A 12,104-nucleotide genomic window follows, 5' to 3' on the forward strand; every position below is an offset into this window, starting at 1 on the left:
ATCTGGTTACCACAGAACAGGACCCATACCGTTGCATATACTACCTGCATAAGTCAAGAAAACTGTAACCTTAGGCGCCATATAGTCGCGGCGTTAAGTGTGCAGGAGACCTGCGACCATGATGGGAACTGAAGGGCTTGGCAGTACAAAATGGTGAGGGACAAATAAGTAGTTCTGATAAAACACACAACAAATATTTTAATAAAATCCTGTAAATCAAATACCTGAAATGCATACAAAATCATATTATTTCTGATGCAGCATTGCTTTATTACACAGCGCCAGTAGTTACATGCTTTTAGTATGTAATTTCAACTCAAAAAAAAAAATTTAAAAATTTCAGAAACACGTACTTACCATTATTTACTCGGAACATTGTAGTCTCAACAAACTTACCTAACATTTTTTACATGTAAACATTTTATCCTCAACGCATTTACTTAACATTGTTACTTTACTTAAAACATTGTTTTCTCAGTACATCATTGTCTATCTCTCTTTTTCTTCTTTTTTTTTTTTTTTAACGACAGCAACCTTACCTCAGTACTTCTTATACTGCTTCCTTCATTCCTGTTTTTCTTCATCTGCTCGTGCACGCTGCCACTCGTCCTTTCCGTATGCTCTGTTGATCGTTAACATATTTAGCGTATGCTTCATCATCGTCACTACTGGATGTAGCTTCAGAGGAAAATCTACCTCCAAGAAGCCTCTTAATCTACAAAAAAAACAACAACAAAAAACCAGAGTCATAAGATTAACGTTTAGCAAAGTTCTAAGAATAGTGAAACACCCAAAATTATACATCCACTTTAGTTTTCATCACGTAACATATACACTGACATTCCTGACACACCTACTCTAGATAAAAAAAAATGTTGGCAACGTTAAATATGTGGAATACAGAAACTCCATAATAATAGATCCGTAAATAAACACCGATTGCTGTAAGAAGGTTAGGTATTAACATACAGCTACATTTACAGATCCCGTAATACTGCATAGAAAACTAATCTGGATTTCTTACTACGGCAAGTAAGTAATGTTACGGATAGCCCTTAACATTACTGCCATCACATTGTCAAGTATATTGATGTAAATAATATTAAGGGACGAATGTTAACACTGTTTACTTGCAGAAATAAATATTCATATTCTTTTGATTATCAACAACTCTGGAAGTGCTCTCATCTTCAGGAACGTATTCCGGGTGTCTATCAGAGTCATAAGGATCCAGGTCATCACCACACTAGTCCAAAAACCCACTGAAGACCTTGCTTTTCACACGATCATTGGATACTTCACTCTCGTTTACCGCTATGTCTTAGACACTTACCGTTGTTTACTGGCTGACGAATCGAAAAAGCTGCCTACAGCGAAAACTCAGGCGATACGCTTCTGAGGTGACGGGACGGAAAATATTATATGCTCTCGATCTTAGATAACATAGTGTTGTAATTAAATAATTGTTTTCCATGTTTCTACGACACTTATCATTCAGTCTCGTGTGAGACCACATTTGTCCTACAAAACAAAGCGCTTATTTAAAAAGGAGTATTTAATTTTCCTTTTCCCCCCAAAATTTGATTGTGTAATGTTTCTAAACTTCAAAACTCTTCAACAGTCTTTTATAAAATATCGATAATTAAGAATGTATATTTGGTAAGAAAACCAGAATTTTGCGTGTGACATGTAATTAGAAACTAGACGACTTGCATTTTTCTTAAAAAAAATTATGGTTATGTACTCGTTAACTAACATATATTTGATGAATTTCATACTTAAATGAGTTAGATATGCAAACCGAACAGAAAAAGGGTTAAGTATACTTTAACTAATGTATATTAGATGAATTTCATGTTTGAATGACTTGGCTATTCAAACCGAACTGCCGCCAGCCAATATACACGATTATCATTATACGACGCTACTGTTTACACCACACATATGATTGACCTACCGTCCATTTTATTCATTAGATGGTGTTTCTCGAAAACCCTAAGACTTGATTTATCTCTGTAATGTTGTGAAAAACATTAAAAAGAAGTTTTTTGAGCCATTAACGGTGTTCCACGCTCGTGTTTCACTGTGAAGCAGGAAGCGGTCTCATCCATTTTCACAGTACGTATGAACAGCGAGCACAACTGGCGCTTGCAGAATCTGTGACCACTCGATTTTTGAAAGAAAAAATACGTACCTAATGAGTTATTGAGAAAATGTTGATGGCTGTTAATACATTAGAATGCCTTAAAGGTTCTCTTACGGTGAGATTTAATAAGATATATAACACGTAAGTTAAACCTATTTCCAAGAGCGGAACAATACCAATATACGAGAGCTATGGCTGCTGACCAATCATCGCGTTTGTGTTTGTTTACATCAGGCTTATTCTTATGATGAACGAAGTTTAGTATGGTAATTGCGGTCACTACAGTTTGTTCATGGAATTAGAAAATAAACAAAAGCATTGGTCGCATTGTGTAATTCCACGCAAATAAATATTTATATTGACTTGCACACACACATACACACACACACACACACACACACACATATATATATATATATATATATATATATATATATATATATATATATATATATATATATATTTCTTTGTTATAGTCAGTACTCTCTACATACTGCACAAACCACCGCGTGGTTCATGGTGGAGTGCACCTGGTGTCACTATTAGTCATTTTCTTTCCTGTTTCAATCGAAAATGGAGGGAGGGAAGTACGACTATCTACATGTCTCCGTACGACCCCTAATCTCTTATTTTCGTGTACGTTGTTGGCAGTAGAGGTGTCCTGCAGTCAGCTTCAAATGATGCTTCTCTAAATTTTCTCAGTAGTGTTCCTAGAAAAGGAACTCGTTTTCCCTCCAGGGATTCCAATTTTTCACGGAGAATCTCCATAACTTGTATGCTGATAGAACCCTATCGGTGAGAAATCTAGCAGCCTGCTTCTGAACTGCTTCGATATCTTCCTTTAACATGATTTCGCATGGATCACAAACACACAAACACTGAGCAAACATGGATCGCACTAGTGTTCTGTATGATATGTCCTCTATACATGAGCTACAGTTGTCCCAGTAAACCTAGGTCAACCATTCGCCTTTTCTACCACCGTCATTACGTGCTCGCTCCATTTCATACCGCTATGCAACGTTCTGTCTAGATATTTGATAGACGTCACTGGTCAATCAGCACTCTACTAACACTACAACTCGGACGGTACATGTAACGTTCTTGAAATATGTTTAAAGCGAATAGCTGAATTTGGTTATTGGAGCAGGGTTTGCTATGGAGATTTAGATTTACAAAGCAAATTCACTGGCAGGCCGACAGTATGATATTGATCCCCGGCTAACTAAAAGATCCCACAAGAAAGGAAAGGTACTTATCACACTGATCCAGAATATTTTATAAGTGTGACATTTCCTACTGGTAAGTAACATTTTACAAAAAACCACTTTTGTTGTGCACTTCCGTTAATACATTCCATTCGAGAATCTATTTGGAGTTCCTACTGAAACACTCCTGTTTTGAGCATTCTGGTGAAAATATCCACTAACAACTTTTGATAGAAAAGCATTAAATGTGGGACTTGAGACTAAGGGTTTTTTGCTAATTATGGGATCAGAACAACACAACCGATATCACAGTTGACAGAAACTCAATCACAGAGATTGTCAGGAACAGCTGCATGATACTAAGAATATTCAAACTCACTGCTGAAGCATAATCACATGGCAAGACAAGCTTTAAATTTAAGGATGAAAGTGGGGTAAATCTCTCGTAACAGTACCTACAGAAAGTGAAGTTGAGGAATTTAATGAACATGGACATCTATTAGCTCTTTCAACTAGAGTTTCCTCTCCCAATTGTTTAAAAGTTGTATACTAGCTTACTTTCTTGTTGATGTATGTATCCACAACCGCTATAAATTAAGGTAATTATTGTATAGGCTGCTCTTTTATATTGAAATAAACATGCTGTTTCATTATTTCCCTTGTTAGGAACGCAATCACTTCCTGATTTTTCCCCGCAATCATATACGGAATATAACACACGGTAAACACAAACTTAATTGTGATTTACGTTTATGGCGCAGAATGGGAAAGTTACCTAATCGTTAAATAACGAGACAGAGCGTTTATTTCAATGCGAAAGACCAGGCTACGCAGGAAAGTGACCTCCTTAGCCTATTTGATTGCTTATAGCTGTATGTGGTGAGGTAAATAAACATACGAAATATATGTAGTCACGATCTTAAATGTCTGATACATCTGACAATAATAAAAGTGTGGACATACGTGCCTTCTTATTCCTTACAGATGACACGCATTTCACACTTGTATATTGTTGTGGTTAAGAAACAGAAAGAGTTTTTGTTGTAAGAAGCGAGGGAGTGGTTGGATGGTGTAAACAAATAAAATGAAGCTCTCTGTCAATAATTTAGTACTCTCACAATAAGTATCAATGTTACCAGAAGAGCTTTACACCCGTTATTAACACGATGAAAAACTATTTTTGGTTGCGTATCCACAGACGTTTGTAAAACGTCATTTGACAGTGTTTCTCTACAGATTAATTTTCAGAGACACTTTATAATGGCCTAATATAAAGCTCTATTTCGGTCGTGCGTACGTAATAAGGATATGATTAACAGGATTTCCATTGATTAAACAACAGTTGCTGAAGTAGCATCATCCATGCATGGAAAAAACAACGTTCTACATTAAATAATATTCCGGGATGTCATTACGGTGCATATATTGACAAATGCCTTAAAGTGGGTTACAACTACTCAGATTAATGTACTTAACGTTACATAAGACGGAAAATCGGAAGTATGGAAGACAAAGCGATCAGAATCGGTGTACAGCTTGGGGCAAAAGTCAACATCAGAAATGTCTAATGTGTTTGTTTTCAAAGAAGAAGCAGGATTAAAGGTAAACTGGAACATGAAACGACTCCGTGACTCTAGCATAAATTGTATTTCTCTGATAAAAGATACGTGCAAGAGTGGAATAAAAGGGAAAAGAAAGCCTCATATACCTCTTTCATATTTCAAACTCTCTCTGTATGCTATTATTCTCGGTGCAGAGCTGGAGGTTGTTAACGGTCGTCTTTCACAGAGGCATAAACACCTCGGCACAGGAATGTAATTCCAATTGTCATCATAATCTCACAGCGGTCCAATAATTTAGGTAATCCTGCGAATAAGTGTTCGCACGAATCTTGTTGCGTATTTATACCATGGCCACTTACACGGATGCTGCCGGGTATAACTGAACGATAACCTTCTTTCTTCACCAAAGAAGCATGGAGGATTGATCATCTCCCCGACCGCTTGCTTATCAGTTTTGCTGGTGAGCGAAGCAATGATGCATTTAAGCGTTCACTGATTTCCTTACAATTGTCACCTTTCTTGAGTCTGTCACAAACCCAGTTGCAAAGGCCTTTATTTCCAGCTTCCGAAGATAAGCCTCCACTGGGGTTTCCGAAGATTAGCCTTCGTTGAGATTATTAAAAAGTATTTCATGATTTGATGATCTGTCACACCCTTTCGTTACCTTTCGCACACCCATACGCTAAGAAGTAAACGTTTTTCAGTTCTGAATCTGCTTGCGTTCACCTTTACAACAGAAATGTTTACGGCAGTAGCACTTCAGTAGCAAAACTATCACATACAGTACCATTCGCCAGAAGCATAAAGAAAGCAACACCATTACTTACCATATTTTTATGGAGTGACACCTACATTGTAGCAGTTTTACGCACAGAATTTATCAACTGCACTGTTGTAATTTGAGTGGCTTCTACCAGAAGGCAGGCGGCTAGGTAGATTACTTTCGACGTAGAAAACATTTCCAGAGCCATGCAGCCGGGAGCGTATAAGTTACTTGAATAATTTACGGGCGTTACTTACGGACCATCCTATACATCCTAACGCAATCCGAATTACGGGGTGAGTGATAGGAATTACTAGCAATGTTCCTACGACATTGGTAGGATTCGTACTTCATCGGTAGCATACGAAGCGTAATTTATTTCTCATTACATATAGTTAATTGCATCGTAGAATTATGGTGAAGAAGCGTTTATAATTCTTAGACCTCCCCTAATGATTACTGTGTTAAAAATGGATTCTAATAATAAATATTTGAAATAAAAACTCGGATTGTCCCCAGCTATGTTAAACACGCTCTGCCCCATCTGAATGGCATACTTCAGCACAAATTACGGAGTAGGCGGCCCTGCTGGCTGCGATCCAACCGCTGGAAATACCTCGTTGCAAGTCGCTGTAGCTGCCCTATATGACCAAAAGTGTCCGGACATATGGTTGAAAATGACTTAAAAAACTTGTGGCGACCTCCATCGGTAATGCAGGAATTCAATATGGTCTTGGTCCACCCTTAGCATTGATGACAGTTTCCACTCAGGCATACGTTCACTCAGGTGAAGGGAGGTTTCTTGGGGAATGAAAGCCTATTCATCACGGGGGGCTGCACTGAGGAGAGGCCAGTTAATTACAGAGCGTTATTGTCATGTAACCACTTTCCCACATACCGTGAATTATGAACAGGTGCTCGATCGTGTTGAAAGATGCAGTCACAATCCCCGATTTGCTCTCCATCAGTGGGAAGCAAGAAGGTGCTTAAAACATCAATTTAGGCCTGAGCCAAACAACAAGGGGTGCAAGCCTCCTCCATGAAAAACCCGACCACACCATAACACCACTGCATCGGAATTGTATTGTAGGCAGTACACACGCTGGCTGATGACGATCACCGGACATTCGCCATACCCACACCCTGCCACGGGATCGCCACGTTGTGTACTCCACACAACGTTTTTCACTGTTCAATCGTCCAATGTTTACGCTCCTTACACCAAGCGAGTCGTCGTTTAGCATTTACCGGCGTGATGTGTGGCTTATGAGCAGCCACTCGACCATGAAATCCAAGTTTCCTCACGTTCCTCCTAACAGCCATAGTACTTGCCGTGGATCCTAAGTAGTTTTCAGTTCCTGTGTGACGGTTTGGATATATGTCTACCAATTACATATTACGACGCTCTTGAACATTCGGCGGTAACTGTCAGTCAACAGACGAAGTCAGTCTGTACGCTTTTGAGCTGTGAGTGACTTCACGTTTCCACTTCACTATCACGTCGGAAACAGTAGACCTAGGGATGTTTAGTGTGTGGAAAACTCGCTTACAGACGTATGACACAAGTGACACCCAAACACCTGACCACGTTCGAAGTCCATGGTGAGTTCCGCGGAGCGCCCCATTCTGCTGCTCCTTCACAATGTTTAATGACTACTGAGGTCGCTGATGCCTACATGGCCGTAGGTGGCAGCACAATGCACCTAATAGGAAAACTGTATGTTTTGGGGGTGTCTGGATACTTTTGATCACATAGTGTATGTAGCTGCTGAAGGTAATAACTTACTCATCTCAACTGCAGTATTCATATGAACTGTTAAAAATAGCAATTCAAATGAATTGTTAAAATAGCAAAGCAAACACTGAGGGAAATTCGTTAAAAACCATTCAGTAGCCAAGACCGTATAAAACAATTCATTGTTTAAGTCAAGCGGTTCTAATGAGCAGTAGTATTTAGAGTATGTCCAGAATGTGTAAAGAGATGTGCTATTGTGAACGATGTTTGTGTAATGTAATAAGCATCTCTGAGCAATATGTGTATGGACGTGGCCTTTCCCTCAAGGTGCTTTATGTTTTTAAATATTTTAGAGATGACACACCATTTATAATGTGCAGATTTTCATCCACTTGACATCTTGTGCGTGAGGTTCAGCGTAAAATGAACACATTTTACAACAAAAGGTTCTTAAGGCCTGAGGCTTACAGCAAAGTCTATTGAAACCGGTTGTCTCAACTAAAGAAATACTTTATGCGAGCTTGACCATTGAATGGTTTTTAAAAATTAAAGCAGATCGCCCTTCAGCACTCTCAAAATGATAAAGTTCAATCAAGTGTTGGAAATAAGAGGAAACTCAGAACACTGTTCATGCTGTGGCTAATATTAATGAGCCCTCAGAGCCCACATTTCCAGCACAGACGTGGCCACAACACCGCAGCTCAGGTACCACCACACTGCTGGAGCAGGGGCAGGAGGAATAGAGGAACGGCTGCGGCGGTAGACTGTCTGCTAGTTGCAGGTGCGCGGAGACCACAGAGCAGGGAGCGGCTTTCAGGGCGACGGCAGCAGCGGCGGCAGCAGCAGCAGCAGCAGCAGCAGCGGCAAGTAATCTGCTGGCCGCTAGGGGAGGACACGGCGGCGACACACACAGGCGCCAAGCGGGTGGTCGTGCATGAGGGGCTTCCACTCCCCTAGCTACCTGTACCAGTGCGTGCAACTAAAAGACACAAAACGGGAATCCTGTCCGCAACAACAGGGATAACTGCAAAATATTTGAGGTATATTTCAGAAACCTTCTGACCTGTGAAGAACGAATAAAAAATGGACTTCAAGAACTCAATAATAACCAACCCTAACTCTGAACCAACCACCACCGAGGTCATACAGTCATTTCAAATCTCGAAAACGGGAAGGCTTGGGGAGAAAAGTAAATCACATCTAAACTTTGTAAAATGCCAATAAAAATGTCATAGATTCCTACAGCATCTTTGAAAAAATTCTGACGAATGAAACAATCCCAGGTGAATGGAAGATGGTCCTGACTTACGAACTCCGAAACAGAATCAAACAACTACAATAGGATCTCACTCCTAGACATAGCACGTAACACATTCTCAAAAGTAATAACAAGCTGAGCAGAACCCAAAGTAGACTGTCAATGTGGAGAATACCAGGAAGATTTCATGAAGCGAAACATGAGCCAAGAACTAACCCCACACTTCAAAAATTTCATGGCCTACCAGAAATCGAGAGTGTAAATCATATGCATGGACTTTCAAAAAACGAAAGATACAACAAACCACGAATTCTTCTTTCTTGAAGTGAAATAATTATACCTACACAACAAATCAGAAAATCTGAAACCACAAACCTTATCAGAGAACGCCCTACCAAAACTTACTTCGAGCTGGCTGCAGTGGCCGAGCGGTTCTATGCGCTTCAGTCCGGAGCCGTGCTGCTGCTACAGTCGCAGGTTCGAATATGGTCTCGGGCATGGATGTGTGTGATGCCCTTAGGTTGGTTAGGTTTAAGTAGTTCAAAGTCTAGGGGCATGATGACCTCAGATGTTAAGTCCGCTATTGCTCAGAGCCATTTGAATTTTTGAACTTGTTTCGAAGTCAGACTTGTGAACGGCACTGAGGTGGATTCTCCCAATTTCTATTTAATTGCTCTCTAGAAAAAGTAGTCAGACAGTGGATCCCGAAGGTCCAGAATGGGAACGGATGAGAAAGTAAAGGCATTGAAGTGAATCCTCTGGCCTTTCCAGTTGATACAGCCCTACTAGCCGATACCTGGAAAGAAGCCAGACAATGTAACTATAAATACCAGCAAAAAAAAGGTTTGAAAATCTTCTTCGAGAAGACCAAGATAATGACAAACACAAAAAAAACCAAACAAACATTTTAAAGTGAAACAAGGAACAGATCCGTCGAAAAATTCAAATACCTCGGAGAATCGATGACCTGGTATACCCTCATGGAAAAGGCGATGGAATCAGAAAGAAAAAAGGAAGACCTCGTAGCTCACTAAAAACACAAAAAAGAAATGCTTTTGTGGAATGCAAGAATAGAACCATGCAACACAATAATCAGACTGGAAGGCCTGTATGTACCCAAAACACTATCAATCACCAACCATGGGCCAGATGCAAGGCTGGAGATTAGATAAAGGAAGATACTCGGTATAATCCTTGGCCCCAGATTTCCCATCAACCAAACCAACATAAAACATGAAAATAATACCAAACTATCGAAAAACTCTCAGATACAATGAGAAACAGAAGAACTGATTTTATGGAATGAACCCAAGTACATTAACCAAAAAATGTGAACATTCGCAAAAAACGCCAAACCGGTTTACGGGAACGGAGAAGGACTTCTTAAGGCAACTCCAAAACACAGAAAATACGGAGAATATCGGTAGATAAAAATGTCAAAAAAAGGAGATTAAAGACAATAAAGAAATGTTCCAAGTAAAAATTAAAACCAGATAACGATCCACATCTCTTCAGAAGAAAGGAAAGCAAGACCAGAGACAATCAAATAAGCACTGGGGTAAGAGGAAGGCCAAAAAAATTAACAATTGATTGATTTAAAGTTGAATGAAACGAAAGAAGAAGCAAAAATAGCCCATGGAGCAAGGTTGTAACTTTTACAGAGTTACTGTTATGTTGTGCTGTGAATTAATTAGTTCATGTGTTGCCAAGTGAATGATGAAGCAATTCCTAGTTGTTTCTTGGAGAAAGAATTTTCCTGAGATACTGATACATATGTGATGTATATGCCTCAGTCATACATGCATGGTGCAAAGCGCAAAGTAAGTGTGTATTAGGTTCCCTACATGAGGAAAAGAATGTTCATACACTCCTTTGTGAAGCTCTAATTTCCACCACGTTGTGTCGCTTGCTAAACCTATCACTTAAAAATTTAATTATTGGTAACTTATGTCATCAGTATTACAGTCTTAAGAAATAGTGACAGTGTGTGGAGGGATGGCCTACTCTCTAAACCGCTAAAAAAAAAACTCAGCGCAGCTAGGCCTATAAATTTATGACAAACATTTTAACTAGAAGAAAAATTAGAGTAACTCTTAATGGCAAAACCAGCAGATGCATAGAGCTCAATAACGGACTACCACAGGGCTCAGTACTGGCCCCCTTATTATTTAACTTGTACACTGCAGATATCCCAGAAACAACGTCCCGTAAGTTTATATACAGGGACGATAAGGCAATAGATTATCAAAGAAGATCTTTTGAGAAAATAGAGTAGAAACTGAACGAAGACCTAAACCTGTTGCACGTATACTGTGCCAAATGGCATCAACAACCGAATCCAGATAAGACAGTAAGTGTAAACACGCGTATCAATAACAGAGGAACCAAGAGAAAGCTGAAAATCTGCGTGAATAACCACACCATTAAACATGAAGAATACCCTGACAACTTCAGCCTCGGCACTGGTATACAGGGTGGCCGAGTACTGTCCACTTGTATGGGCCAGAAGTGTGCATATATCAAAACTTGATATCCAGCTAAGAGAAACAATGTGAATAATATCAGAAGCACGTAGACCTACAACTATAGATTGGATACTTGTACTGTCTAATACTGCACCACCTGAAATCAGAAGAGACCAGCTACTATCAAGACAGTGTAACAAAATACTGGAAAACCCAAGCCTTCCAGTACAACATTACTTGACACCGAAAAACCACCTGAGATCAAGGTCACCTCTGTGGCAAACAGATGAAGAGGTGTTTCCCCTTCATTCCAGGAAATGAATTGAAAATTTATGCAGTAGAAGCACAGTAAAGAACAGGAAACTCGTTTCTGACCCAAATATACCAATAGAGGGCCTTAAGCTTTCCAGAAGTGTGTGGACTACGCTGAACCCTGTGAAGACGGAGTCAGAAGATGCAGGGAGATGATGACAACATAACCAATCAATGGCCCACTTCATCCAGTGTACTATGCATGGTTTTAATGGTGAACTGGGGGATATACACAACCTCACAGACAATGCAATTGAATGGCTTAAAAAATAAGTTATATTGTATAAAATTTTGTATTAAGTAATGCTGAACGTGTCATTTTGATGGTGTAATGTCGTAATCTAATTTTTCGCCTCATTAATTCCGATCAAGTAAATAAATGAGTAAAGAAATAGGGAAAATGCGATCTTTTAAAAATAATTTAGTTTTTGATAGAAACACAATCGAGACCTTTCGGTTTTACCCTTAAGAAAATTATATTTTACCCCTAAGAAGGTAATAACCTCCAGGCTGGGAACCAAGACAGATTTTAGTAGTATGGTCCTGTGATAGTTCGACCCTTGCTAGCATAATCTGTTAACACTAGACCATTTCAAACCCAAAAAACGATTCAGCATCATATTGATGGGTGATGGTTGGGTCCTTGCCTTCTTCG

The sequence above is a fragment of the Schistocerca gregaria genome, chromosome 6 (genome assembly GCF_023897955.1).
Source record: "Schistocerca gregaria isolate iqSchGreg1 chromosome 6, iqSchGreg1.2, whole genome shotgun sequence".
Classification (NCBI taxonomy): Eukaryota; Metazoa; Arthropoda; class Insecta; order Orthoptera; family Acrididae; genus Schistocerca; species Schistocerca gregaria.